This window comes from Dama dama, chromosome 17 (assembly GCF_033118175.1).
Source record: "Dama dama isolate Ldn47 chromosome 17, ASM3311817v1, whole genome shotgun sequence".
In the NCBI taxonomy this organism is placed as follows: domain Eukaryota; kingdom Metazoa; phylum Chordata; class Mammalia; order Artiodactyla; family Cervidae; genus Dama; species Dama dama.
In genome coordinates, this window is record NC_083697.1 from 13,028,560 (window position 1) to 13,041,799 (window position 13,240).

Below are 13,240 nucleotides of genomic sequence, written 5' to 3' on the forward strand. Positions count from 1 at the left end.
GTAATTATGTATTTTAATATGTATTCAGAAAAATACATAACACATTTTAACATACGAGTTAAAGGTTTTTCAGTACACATAACATTTTTTAAAGTATTAGCATGGGTGATAGGCAAATAAAGGAAAATCACGACGGCACCGTGTGTATGAAGGGAGGCTGGGGAGCGATGTCATGAGCCATGTCCTCACGCAACTCAGACGTAAGCCAGGGTGGCTGTCCCCGAGTGGGGCAGGCTGCGTGCTCACACCATCCTGCGCCCTGCTCTTGCTGCACAAACCTCCCCGCTGCAACTGCTGACGGGCATCTCACTGCCCGCAAAAGACTCTAGCAGCACATGAGTCAGACAGGATTCCATGCAGCACCATAAACTCGAAATTCACTCCCTGTTCTATTCTTATCACTAATTATGTCCTATCACGCTGTCCAAAATACATCACCAGACTTTATGAAATGAACACAAAGACTGGATCTACAACATAAAGATGCTCCAAGTCCAAACAATAGGAAGCTCTTATTATTTGACTTTCTCAAAACTAACTCCCCCTGCAAATAAAGGACCATAGAAATTAAAGCCCAAATGCCTTCACTCCCAATGTTATGGGCTCAGTCTTGCCAGAGGGTCTTACTTAGTTGTCTAGGTTCCTATATCTGCCGCTGCGTCCTAGGCTGTCTTTCACAAGAATGTAGCTTCTTTAAATCCTAATCTCTAGTTGTGTAATGTGGGTCAACACTGCTATTCTCAGCCAAAGAACACGACAGATAACTCAGTGGTACCTGTGTTGGAGACAGTGAGGACTTGAGACAAGTGGGTCTCAGTCCCAGGGCAGGCCAGCCAACTGCGCCAGAGTCCAGTCCACAGTCTGGGGATCTGTACTCACTGACCGGAAACTGCCCAACAGCTGTGCTTGTCCATGTTTAATATATGTGTGTATTTCTTGTTTGTGCTCTTCCTTGTTTTGTGTGGGTGGTGCTCGTGGGATCTCCCCATGTATGCTGCCTACTTTCTCTCAGGGTGACATGTGAGACATTATTGCTTTCTTAGAAAATTTAGATATTCTAGTTCCTTGTCTCATGCAAGACTGTGGTCTAGAAAAAACCTCTACTCCCAAATTCTTCCAACTGTATTCTTTCTAGGGGTGAAATACACTTTTCTCCATGAAAATATGAGGAGTGGGGTAGAGACCATCACCCCACTTCCTTAGCACTATGTTTTGTAAGTTAATAATATACACTGCTGTATTTATTCTGATTGTGATTGTCATCACTCTTCCATAAACTTTCCCTTCCTACCTAGGTGGGTTAAGCTGGACCCAGATAGGAAGTAGGTGACCAGAGTCAAAATTAAAACACCAGGATCTCAGTAAGACCAGAGGGGCAGGATTACTCTTGTACAGTGTTGGTGGGAATGTAAACTGCCTCACCCACTGTGAAAAACAGTTTGAAGCTTTCTTTAAATGAAGAATGAAGGGGATCAAGTGTATGGTGATGGCCGGTTACTAGACTTACTGATTACTTTGTACTGTACACCAATATTGATTTATAATATTGTCTACCTGAAGTCTGTATAAATATGATATACTAATTTTACCTCAATTTTTTTAAAAATTAAGAAAAAGGAACAGAAGGATACAAAAGTTTAGCAAGACTCTGAGGAGATTCTAGATATCACAGATTAAATTCAAAAGTTAGTATTCCAAAAGGTGGGCCATTGAGAAGATAAAACACAAGCATAAGCCAAAAAAGAAAAAAAGAAAAGCCTAAACCTAAACTTCAGGGCAGAAACTTTGCTGCTTCCCTCCTTCCTGTCTCGGCAGGCTCTGACTGACTGAGTGTAAGGAGAAAGACTGCAGCTGTGGAAGAAAGCAGTGCCAAGAGGTGCAGCTGCAGAAATGTCTTGCTTTTTGCTTTTTTCACTTTTAATGCGTAAAATTAACACATATGCAAGTTTTTCTTTTAAAAATCAAACAGTACAGAGTGGTGCTGAATGAAAAGTTCTCTACCTGACCTCACTCTCCCACTCCCCATATCTAATTCAGCTCCACACTTTTAAACATTTTTTTTTATTCTGCTGCTAGTTATTACCATACCTCTGAAACTTACGTTAGTTCTGCCACCTCTTGTTCATCAACTTTCGACAGTTATCTACTGAGAGATGATAAATTTAGTTCATATTTCTTTATCTATCCATTGCTAAGTTTTTCCAGTTACAGTATTTCGGTTCTTCTGGTGGTTACCTATAATTCTAAAGAATATGCTTAGTCTCCATATTTTGTTACATCAATTTTAGATAGCATATCTTGACAAGGAGAGAAAAATTTGTGTCTGACATAACCTTCCACATGTGTCTGCTGCCTTTAACATTCAAACTTCCTTTTTCTTACATGATCAATGTCAATATTAGATTCTCTTTAATAGTTACTATTGTCTTCCAAGTTTTATTTATATGCTGATTCTACAAACTGAAATAGCATTTAATTACTGCAATTATGAATTACTACTTACTGAAATATTGAATAGCTTTATTTATTGAGAAAAATAAGGTAATCTATACAAGATGGAAAGATGAATATTCCAAGTGTCAAGGTCAAATCGGATTCCTTAAACTCAATCTTCAAGACTTTCAAATAAATTATTCATTTAGGCAATGATACTATGACCAACCTAGACAGCATATTAAAAAGAAGACATTACTCTGCCAAAAAAGATCTGTCTAGACAAAGCTATGGTTTTTCCAGTAGTCATGTATAGATGTAAGAGTTGGACCATAAAGAAAGGTGAGTGCTAAAGAATTGATGCTTTTGAACTGTGGTGTTGGAGAAGACTCTTGAGAGTCCCTTGGACTGCAAGGAGATCATCCAACCAGTCCATCCTAAAGGAAATCAGTCCTGGATGTTCATTGGAAGGACTGATGTTGAAGCTGAAACTCCAATACTTTGGCCACCTGATTTGAAGAACTGACTCATTTGAAAAGACTCTGATGCTGGGAAAGATTGAGGGCAGGAGGAGAAGGGGATGACAGAGGATGAGATAGTTGGATAGCATCACGGACTTGATGGACATGAGTTTGAGCAAGTTCTGGGAGTTGGTGAAGGACAGGGAAGCCTGGCGTGCTGCAGTTCATGGGGTCACAAAGAGTTGGACACCACTAAGCAACTGAACTGAACTGACCTTTAATTTCTAAGAAATCTTCCTTCTCTGATTATTCTTGTTTCCTAACCACTTATATTTTGGGTCCTTGACCTGCAGATGTTAAGTTTGGGAGGGCATGGAGTTTAATCACTTTTTTTTCAGTTCTCTTAATTAAAGAGGCTCCTGTTTTCTTCAGGAGTCAATTTAAATCTGTTCCACTTGGACCATCATCTTGTTTTTTGCTGTTGGTTTCTTCTAAATTTTATGGTTTTTTCATACACATGCATGATGAAAAAGATTAATACTGGTTGCACAACTTTCAACTGTGCTATCAGATCTCTCCTGTGAATGAAAAGATGGATGGCAGGGTTTATGTACATATAAGCTAGTACAATAGGCCCTAGGTGTCTACAGGTTTCACATCCACGGATTCAACCAACCTAAGATAAAAAAGTGTTCCCCTCAAAATTCCAGAAAATTCCACAAAGCAATATTTAAATTGGCTGTGCACTGGCAACTATGTAAATAGCATTTACATTATATTTACCTTGCACCTATAGATTATAAGTAACCTATAGATGATATAAAGCATACAGAAGGATGTGCACAGGTTATATGCAAATACTATACCATTTTACACAAGGCACTTTAATATCCATGTGTTGCAGTATCCACAGGACATCCTGGGTAGAATTAACCCCTCATAGATACTGAGGTATAACTGTATTTTTTAAAGGTATGTTTAAATATTTAGTTCACTGTGTATTTTTTTTGAAATTTGAAATACATTTTAATGTATATTTTTAAAATTTGACTTTTAAAAATGATACATGATATATCAATTATTTTATTTCGTTTTTTGTATGCCAGGATTCACTGACTGTTTAGAAATCTGCCTTCAACCAAGGGCCTGAAGGTTAAACATAATTTCCAGGTATGGTCAGCAGAGGGCAGCAAAGGGTAGTGGAACAAATGCTCCCTGCCAAGGATTTGCTTCCCTCTTTGTGAAGGTAGAAATCAATTAGCAGGCAGCAGAAGGCCCAGAGTACCAGAATCAGGAGAGAAGTTACCCACAGGGACAGTGACCCAGAATGGGGATCGGTTGGAGAGGCAGTGGAAAGGTTCACCCACAATTCACTCTGGTGTCTGTCATTAGAGACGTGAACAACTGGACATCAGGAGGTGACTCATCAATTAGAACACTTTCAAGTCTTGCCTGCTCCTCCCAGTCTGTCTACAGCCCAAGTATGGGTCCTTAGAGTGACAGGGGCGTGCTGTCCACCCGGGGAGATGACGCAGTGGGTCCTTAGAGTGACAGGAGCATGCTGTCCACCCGGGGAGATGACGCAGTGGGTCCTTAGGGTGACGGGGGCGTGCTGTCCACCTGGGGAGATGATACAAGCTTCCTGTCTGAGCGCTGGCTAAGTGTTCCACAACCTGCCATTTTGAGAAGAGTGTGTGTGCCTGTGTATGTGTGTTAGTCACTCAGTCACGTCTGACTCTTCACAACCCCATGGACTTGGGGTTGCAAGCCATGAAGCTTGCCAGGCCCCTGTGTCCATGGAATTCTCCAGGCAAGAATACTGGAGAGGGTTGCCATTTCCTTTTCCAGGGGATCTTCCCAACCCAGGGATTGAACCAGGGTCTCCTGCATTGCAGGTGAATTCTTTACTGCCTGAGTACAATGCTGACAGTTAATGAAAACAGTCAGATACATTCCAATTAAATAATCTGGGAACCAACCTAAATGTGAGGTGGCTTAGATATACTTCCTTCCTCCAGAGGGCAAACGTTGTTTAGTTGTGGAAACACCATATGATTTTTAAATTAGATAAATGCGCCTCTATGAATTGTTAGATATACGACTCTCAGTTACTTAACTTTACTGAGCCTCAGTTTCTCTGTCTGTAAAACTATAAATAATGATTCTTACCTCACAAATCTGCTACAAAGAAATCAGACGACATACATAAACTGCCTGAGAGAGAGCATGGCAAATTAGAGTTCATCAGTCAACACTAGAACCTGTTCCATCTCCCCGTCTTTGTCATGGAGGAACATCCATGAGAGTGTGTTTTGTTTTTCAATGCAAAGTCTCACAGTCTCCTAAGAGCATAACTAACATTAACTGAGGGATTACTGTGCTGGGAACCACAGTGAGTTTTCCAAAGTATTATCTAATTTTAGTAACAAGCCTATTAGTTAGGTACTTTTATTATCATCTTTTTTACAAATGAGGACACTGTAAACTGGTTTTCCTTGTCTTCTCATGTATGTAGTAAAGAACAAGGAGGGAGTCAAACTAGGTAATTGGGATCCAAAACTCACATTCTCGACAATACCCCATCCATTTTCCACTACAGACATTTAATCAAAAATTTAAAAATCTAAGGGAAAAATCAGAATTAAGGAAATAGTCTTGTCTTTGCAATGTGTTTAAATGTTGGTACTACTGGCATGGGATCATCTCTTCTATTTTATATTTAGGGCAAAAGTTCAATGTTCAGTGAAATAAATTAAAACACCTTGCCACTGATATTCTATTTAGTTCTTTCAAAAATTAAAACAACTAGTAATGGTATTTTGTAAAAATTAAGCTTTAAAGTTAACTACTACATGACTAAGGAAAGCTCCCTTAATCTTTCTGGGAAAAAAGTTTCTCTCTTTTGCCTCACTCCAAGGGAACAATGATAAAAGAACACTTCTTTCTCAATGGATACCTAAAACACAATCACAATCCTGGTTACATGCAAGAAGCATACAAAAAGCTTTTCAAAAATACAGGTTCTTTGGATCTGATGGCTCAGAACCTCTGGAGGAGGATAGCCTGAAAAGTCTGAAGCATATCAAAACTGATTACCAGTGAATAGATTCCAGAAGGGGAGAAGTTTTCCTGGCTCTAAGTGCTCCAAAAGAGAAAGACAGAGAATGGAGATAATCTGGGAATTGGGGAAAGTGCAGGGATATGTCTGTCTACACTTCTTGCCTGAAATAGATCCTGCCAGACCCTTGATGAGAGGCCAGGAAGTGTTGCCCAGTAAGCCTCTATGGTTCTAAATACAGTCGAGCATGTCCAGTGGCACCATCCCTTTAAAAGTAGTAAGCGGTCTCTGGAGGCCACTGTCTACTTGCGGTCCGTGCTTGGGTTTCCCAGGTGGTGCTAGTGGTAAAGAACCCACCTGCCACGCTAGTTTGGCTTTAAGATGACAGGCCTTAACAAGGTCAGAAAACACTAAGAAGACCTTTCCTGCTGGCCTCCACCTACCTTTTCAGACTTACTGCACCTTCTTATACCTCTTGTTTGTGTCTCCAACCCAGTAAACTCTTTCATGTCTCCGAAATTTCATAGATTCAAGTTCTACCCTTTGGCACAAAATATAAAACACCCTCTCCCCAAACACTGTTTTCTTCCTCTTCTTTTTCCCCTTCTCATTCTCCCTCTCTGTTTCTCCTCCCTCCTGTCTCCATCCCTCTTTCTCTTTCTCCCTCCCCCGCCTCACCAATTGTCTAATTCCAAATTATCTTTAAAAGCTCATTTCAAATGAGTCCTTCAAAGAAGCCTTCCTTGCCTGCCCTCCCCACAAAGGCAGGAGTCCGGTCTCAGTGGTAATTGATCATCTCAGTCTGTAAATTTTCTTTGTAGTACCTACCAGAGTCTGGCATTAAGACTTACTGGTGACACTGTTTAATTTCTGTCTCCACCACTTAAATCTAGAGTTGAGTCAGAATCCCTTTTGCTCCCTCTGCCCAGACCTAACCAAATGCCTTTCCTTTAGTGCCAGGTTCAAACACCGTTGAACAAATGAAGTGAAAGACAGACTACTTTGGATGATCCTTTTCCCCTACATCCATGGCAGAAAGCCATCTCACTGATTTATTCAATAAAATGTTTTGAATTCTTCCCATGTGCCAATGCCTGTGAGAATTAAATGATAAATCAAAAATAGACTAATTCCTTGAAGTCCTTAAGAGTCTGCATGCATCCTCAATCACTTCAGTCACGTCTGACTCTTTGTGACCCTATGGACTGTAGCCTGCCAGGCTCCTATTGTCCATGGGATTCTCCAGACAAGAATACTGGAGTGGGTTGCCATGCCCTTCTCCAGAGGAATCGTCCCAACCCAGGAACTGAACCCATATCTCCGGTGTCTTCTGCAGGTGGATTCTTTACCCACTTTGCCACCTTGGAAGCCTCTGTAAGAGTCTAGTGGGGAATATAAAATATGCATTCAGATAACTATCATAAGAACCTACAAGAGAAACCACAAACTTCCATATGGTCAAATTTCAGTTCTCCACCATTGTCAAAGAAAAGAGACCATCCCCAGGAGAAGAGGTTAGGGGACTCGCTGCCCAGAAGCTGTGTGACCCCTGGGTCGGTTGGAGCTGATCCTTCATTATTACTATACCAGGCTTCTTGGCCTCAAAGTTACCCAAACTAACTGAGTGGCAGCCTCCTCAACTGTACAATGGTCAATTTTCTAGTGGAAAGAGAATACCGTCTTTACATAAAATGCTTTTAGCAGAAGACTATAGGTTCCATAACACTGAAGAAGACACACAGAAGGCAAATCAGCACAGGAAAAGATGCTCAGCATCATTAACTATTAGGGAAATGCAAAATAAATCCACCATGAGATGGCACGACACAGCTATCAGAATGCCTAAAAGTGACACCACCAAACACTTATGTGGGGAAACTGAATCACTCATACAGTGCTGGGGAGAACACGAAATGGTACAGCCACTCTGGAAAACAATTTGGCATTTTCTTTAAAAACAAAAGATACCATTGCTGCTGTTGTTTGCTCTTTGTGTCCTCGTAGACTGTAGACCACCAGGCTCCTCTGTCCTTGGGATTCTCCAGGGAAGAACAGTGGAGTGGGTTGCCTTGTCCTTCTCCAGAGGATCTTGCTCACCCAAGAATCAATCCCTCATCTCCTGCATTTGCAGACAGATTCTTTACCCCTGAGTCATCAGGGAAGACCTATAACTACCATACAATTGGGCATTTACACTCCTAGGCCTTTAACCTAGAGAAATGGATACTTCCATTGACACCAAAAAAAAAGTGTACACAAATGTTCGCTGCAGCTGTATTTGTAACAGCCCAAAACTGAAGACAGCACAGGTGTTCCACAACATGGTTAAACAAAATGTGATACATCATTCTCATGGACTGCTACTAAGAGTTACAAAGAAATGAACTATTAACACCTGCAAAAGTCTAGATGAATCTCCAATTATGCTGAGCAGGGAGCAAAACTGGAGCAAATCCCAAAATGTTACATCCTGTATGATCCCATCGATATAACCTTCTTGAAATGGCAAGATTAAAGGAGAAAAATTAGTGGTTGCAGGGATTAGAGAGGTGGCAGAAGTGGAGGGGAGTCTGTGTGGGTATCATTGAGGTGATGGAAATGTGCTGTATCTGGACAGTTTCAATGTTAATATCCTAGTTATATTGTGCTATATTGTGCTATAGTTTAGAGAGATACTACCATCACGGGAAACTGGGTAAAAGGTTATAGACTCTGTGTTATTTCTTGTAACTGCATGTGAATCTGCAGTTATTTCAAAATAAAAATATTAATTAAAAAAAATCAAAGCATCAGTCGCTCAATTGTGTCCGACTCTTTGTGACTACCTGGAGCCTGTAGCTCTCCAGGCTCCTCTGTCCATGGGATTCTCCAGGCAAGAGTGCTGGAGTGGGTCGCCATTCCCTTCTCCGAAAAAATCAAAAGATGGAGCTAAAGTCAGGGGAACAGATAGGGAACCTTGTCAGCTGTGGCATGAGCCTCAGAACGGTGACATCATAATGGCCTACGGGCCATCACCTGGACTACTGTTCCTCAGGCTTCAGGTCACAGTACTCTGCCAAGTGCTGTAGACATACTCAGCTTTCAGTGCCGAGAACTGGAGGAAAAAAAGGATTTTCAGGGCAATCAAAAAGCACTTTGAGCTTTTTGGTTGTCATTCAAGGTTTCACCACATCAGGTAATCCTTTAATATACTGCTTTTTATCATCAAAACAAATTGGTGGTCACACAACGAATTTTATTTTGTTTCTTCTAAGACATATGAACTAATTTTTCACTTCAGCACGGGTTTCATGAAAAGCTACTGGTGTTCCTAAGACTCATACTGCAGAACATGAGTGAGCAGCTTTATATTCTCATGGTGGGGCAGGGTGTAGGGGGAAATTTTCTTGACTTCAAGGCTAGAATTTTCTATAGATCTATGAAAATATCTGCTCTATTTATCAAAGAGTCTTTATGTTCAGTACAATTTAGTTGTTTTGATCAGGCAGTTCTGTTAGACCTTAGTCATAGCTCAATCAAGTAATAACTAGGCACTGCCTAGTATTTATAAACTTTTTTGATGTTTCCAGTATTATTTAGCTGATCTTAGAGAATTTTCCCCAAAATTTGAATACTTATTTAGATATGATTGAAGTCAATTTTCCAGAATCCTCGGTTATCTAAAATTTTAGGCTAACATGAAACCAAATTGTAATGACTTCTTGGCAAATCTCCACATCTTTTTATCTATAATAGGCCACACATTATCCTATTTTGTTTGGTTTTTAACTATTATCTGTTTTTGCCTTCCTGTAATCCTCTCTACCTTTGGCCTTCTGGTTCTCCTCTTACTAACAGTTCAAGACCAGCTCTGCCCCTTTCTCTATTTCCCTGCCTCTAAGAGTCCACAGGCCCAAGGGCTTTGTCCTTGAAACTGTTGTCTGTCCACATCAACTCCCTGAGTGACCTCATTTTTCTCGGTAGCTTTCTATAGCTTGCTGATTCCTAGATTTGAGCTGTGAAGCTCTGTTTGGGATACTGAGGCTTATTTTTAGAGTTGTGTCAACCTTGACATTTAACATAAACCCCATCGTATATCTGACCAGTGACTAGCTGTTCTGTGGTGTTTGATGTTTTTCAGGAGAAGCCCTTCTGTTGAGGTGGACACCAACAGCGAGAATACTTCATCATCTGAGGAAGCTAATGGTACCCTGCTGATCCACAGCCCCATAGAACTCAAAAGCAGCTAGAGAAGCAGAAGCGGTACCTCTCCTTATTTAGTGGTTTGTTGCTTATGTCTAATACCAAGTGCGTATATATTACATGCTTTCCTAATCACCATTAAATGGCACCTTTGCTAACCTTTAAGAAAATATGACAGACAGGGTCTCTCTTGTCTGCGGCTTGTAGACAGATGATAAAAAATAAGAAATAAGAGGGGGAAGGAAAGATTGTGACTAACGGCTGTGATACAAGGCGTTACATCATGATACATCATGAGCATCATGAAGGGAATCATGAAGAAGACAGGACCATATTAGAAAGGGGTTGTCCAGCAGGACCTCAAGGGAAAGATATACCCATCTGAATGCAGAGTTCCAGAGAATAGCAAGGAGAGATAACAAGGCCTTCTTCAATGAACAATGTAAAGCAGCAGAGGAAAACAATAAAATGGGGAAGACTAACAAATCTCTTCAAGAAAATTGGAGATATCAAGGGAACATTTCATGCAAAGATGGGCACAATAAGGGACAGAAATGTTATGGACTAACAGAAGCTGAAGATATTAAGAAGAGTTGGCAAGAATACACAGAAGAACTATACAAAAAAGGTTTTAAAGACCTAGATAACCACGATGTTGTGGTCACTCACCTAGACCCAGACTTTCTGGAGCATGAAGCTGAGTGGGCCTTAGGAAGCATTACTACCAACAAAGCTAGTGGTGGTGATGGGATTCCTGCTGAGCTATCTAAAATCTGAAAACAGAATGCTGTTAAAGTGCTGTGTTCAACATGCCAGCAAATCTGGAAAACTCAGCAGTGGCCACAGGACTGGAAAAGGTCAGTTTTCATTCCAATTCCAAAGAAGGGCAATGTCAAAGAATATTCAAGCTACCATACAATTGCTCTCATTTCACATGTTAGTAAGGTTAGACTCACAATTCTTAAAGCTAGGCTTCATCAGTATGTAAACCTAGAACTTCCAAATATACAGTCTCAGTTTAGAAAAGGCAGAAGAACCAGAGATCAAATTTCCAACATTTGTTGGCTCATAAAGCAAGGGAATTCCAGAAAGACATCTACTTCTGCTTCATTGACTGTGCTAATGTAGTCAGTGAAGACTCTGTGGATCACAAAAAACTGTGGAGAGTTCTTCAAGACATGGGAATACCAGACCACCTTACCTACCTCCTGAGAAACCTGTACGCAGGTCAAGAAGAAACAGTTAGAACCAGATATGGAATGACAGATTCAAAATTGGGTAAAGGAGTATGACAAAGCTGTATATTGTCACCCTGCTTATTTAACTTATATGCAGAGCACATCATGCAAAATGCCAGACTGGATGAATCATAAGCTGAAATCAAGATTGCTGGGAGAAATAGCAACAACCTCTTGATATGCAGATGATGCCACTCTAATGGCAGATGCAAGCAAAGAGGAACTAAAGAGCCTCGTGATGAGAGTGAAAGAAGAGAGTGAAAAAGTTGGCTTAAAACTCAAGATTCAAAGAACTAGTATCATGGCATCCGGTCCCATCCCTTCATGGCAAACAGATGGGGGAAAAGTGGGCTCCCAAATCACTGCAGACAGTGACTGTAGCCATGAAATTAAAAGAAGCTTGCTCTTTGGAAGAAAAGATATGACAAACCTAGACAGCATATTAAAAAGCAGAGACATTACTCTGCCAACAAAGGTCCATATAGTCAAAGCTTATGGTTTTTCCAGTAGTCATGTATGGATGTGAGAGTTGGACCATAAAGAAGGTGGAGCACCAGAGAACGGATGCTTTTGAATTGTGGTGCTGAAGAAGACTCTTGAGAGTCCCACGGACAGCAAAGAGATCAAACCAGTCAATCCAAAAGGAAATCAACCTGGAATATTCATTGGAAGGACTGATGCTGAAGCTGAAGCTCCAATTCTTTGGCCACCTGATGTGAAGAGTAAACTCACTGGAAATGACCCTGATGCAGAGAACTATTGAGCGCAGGAGGAGAAGTGGGCAGCAGAGTTAGAGATGGTTATATAGCCTCATTGTCTCAATGGACATGAATCTGAGCAAACTCCCGGAGATAGTGAAGGTGAGGGGAGCCCGGCGTTCTGCAGTCCATGGGGTTGCAAACAGTCTGACATGACTTAGCAACTGAAAAACAACAACAAAGAGGAAAGGAGAGGGGTGTGGGAATCCGTAGTAAGGGACACACAATAGAAATTTTAAAGGTAGTCCTCTTCCTTCTCATCCTTGGGTCAGTTTACATTAGATTTGTTCTAACTTACGAGAAAATCTCATTAAGTCGTGACTAAGTGTGAAGAAATACAATGAGACCCTAGGAGAATTCACTAGAGTATAAAGTTTTGTTGTTTAAAACATTTCCAAGCTGGCATCTAGCTTTGTTGGTATAATGTCATGAGATTTATCATGTCAGTCTGCAAATTAAAGAACGATTCCGTCAGAAAGTCTGGTGGTTCCTGGAGAAGTGTTGAGGCTGAGGATAGGACAGAGGAGAGGGTACCTCAGGGAAGTTGAGGTCAACACACATGGAGGCCAAGTAGGTAGGAGCACAGGCTCATGATTTAGCCTCATGAGTTAGGTTGTCTGAGTTCAAACCCTGCTTCTGTTGCTTTGGGCAATTTACTGAACCTCTATGTGAGTTTCCTCACCTGTAAAATGGAGCTACTAAAGACTACCTGGTGTAATTGACAATTAAGTGGGAAAAAAAAATGTTTATAAAATACTTAGAACATTGCTCACTGTATGGTAAGTATTCAGTGTTACTGGAGAATAGAAACCATGCTCTGGGCCTTTGGATAACTCCTTGGTTTGGTTTCAAGGGAATGAATAATCTTGGCACTTCATTTCACTAAGAAGAGAATTATTGAAATGCCTTTTCCCAGGTCAGTGGATTTGGAAGTTTCCACACAGTACCTTGGGTGTCAATACACTTAGACATTTACATCAGAAAAAATAAAATCTATAAAATCCAGCAGATAGGCATCTATCTTCCCCATTAAGTGAAAGTCATGTCCAACTCTTTATGACCCCATGGAGTATACATTCCATGGACTTCTCCAAGCCAGAATACTGGAGG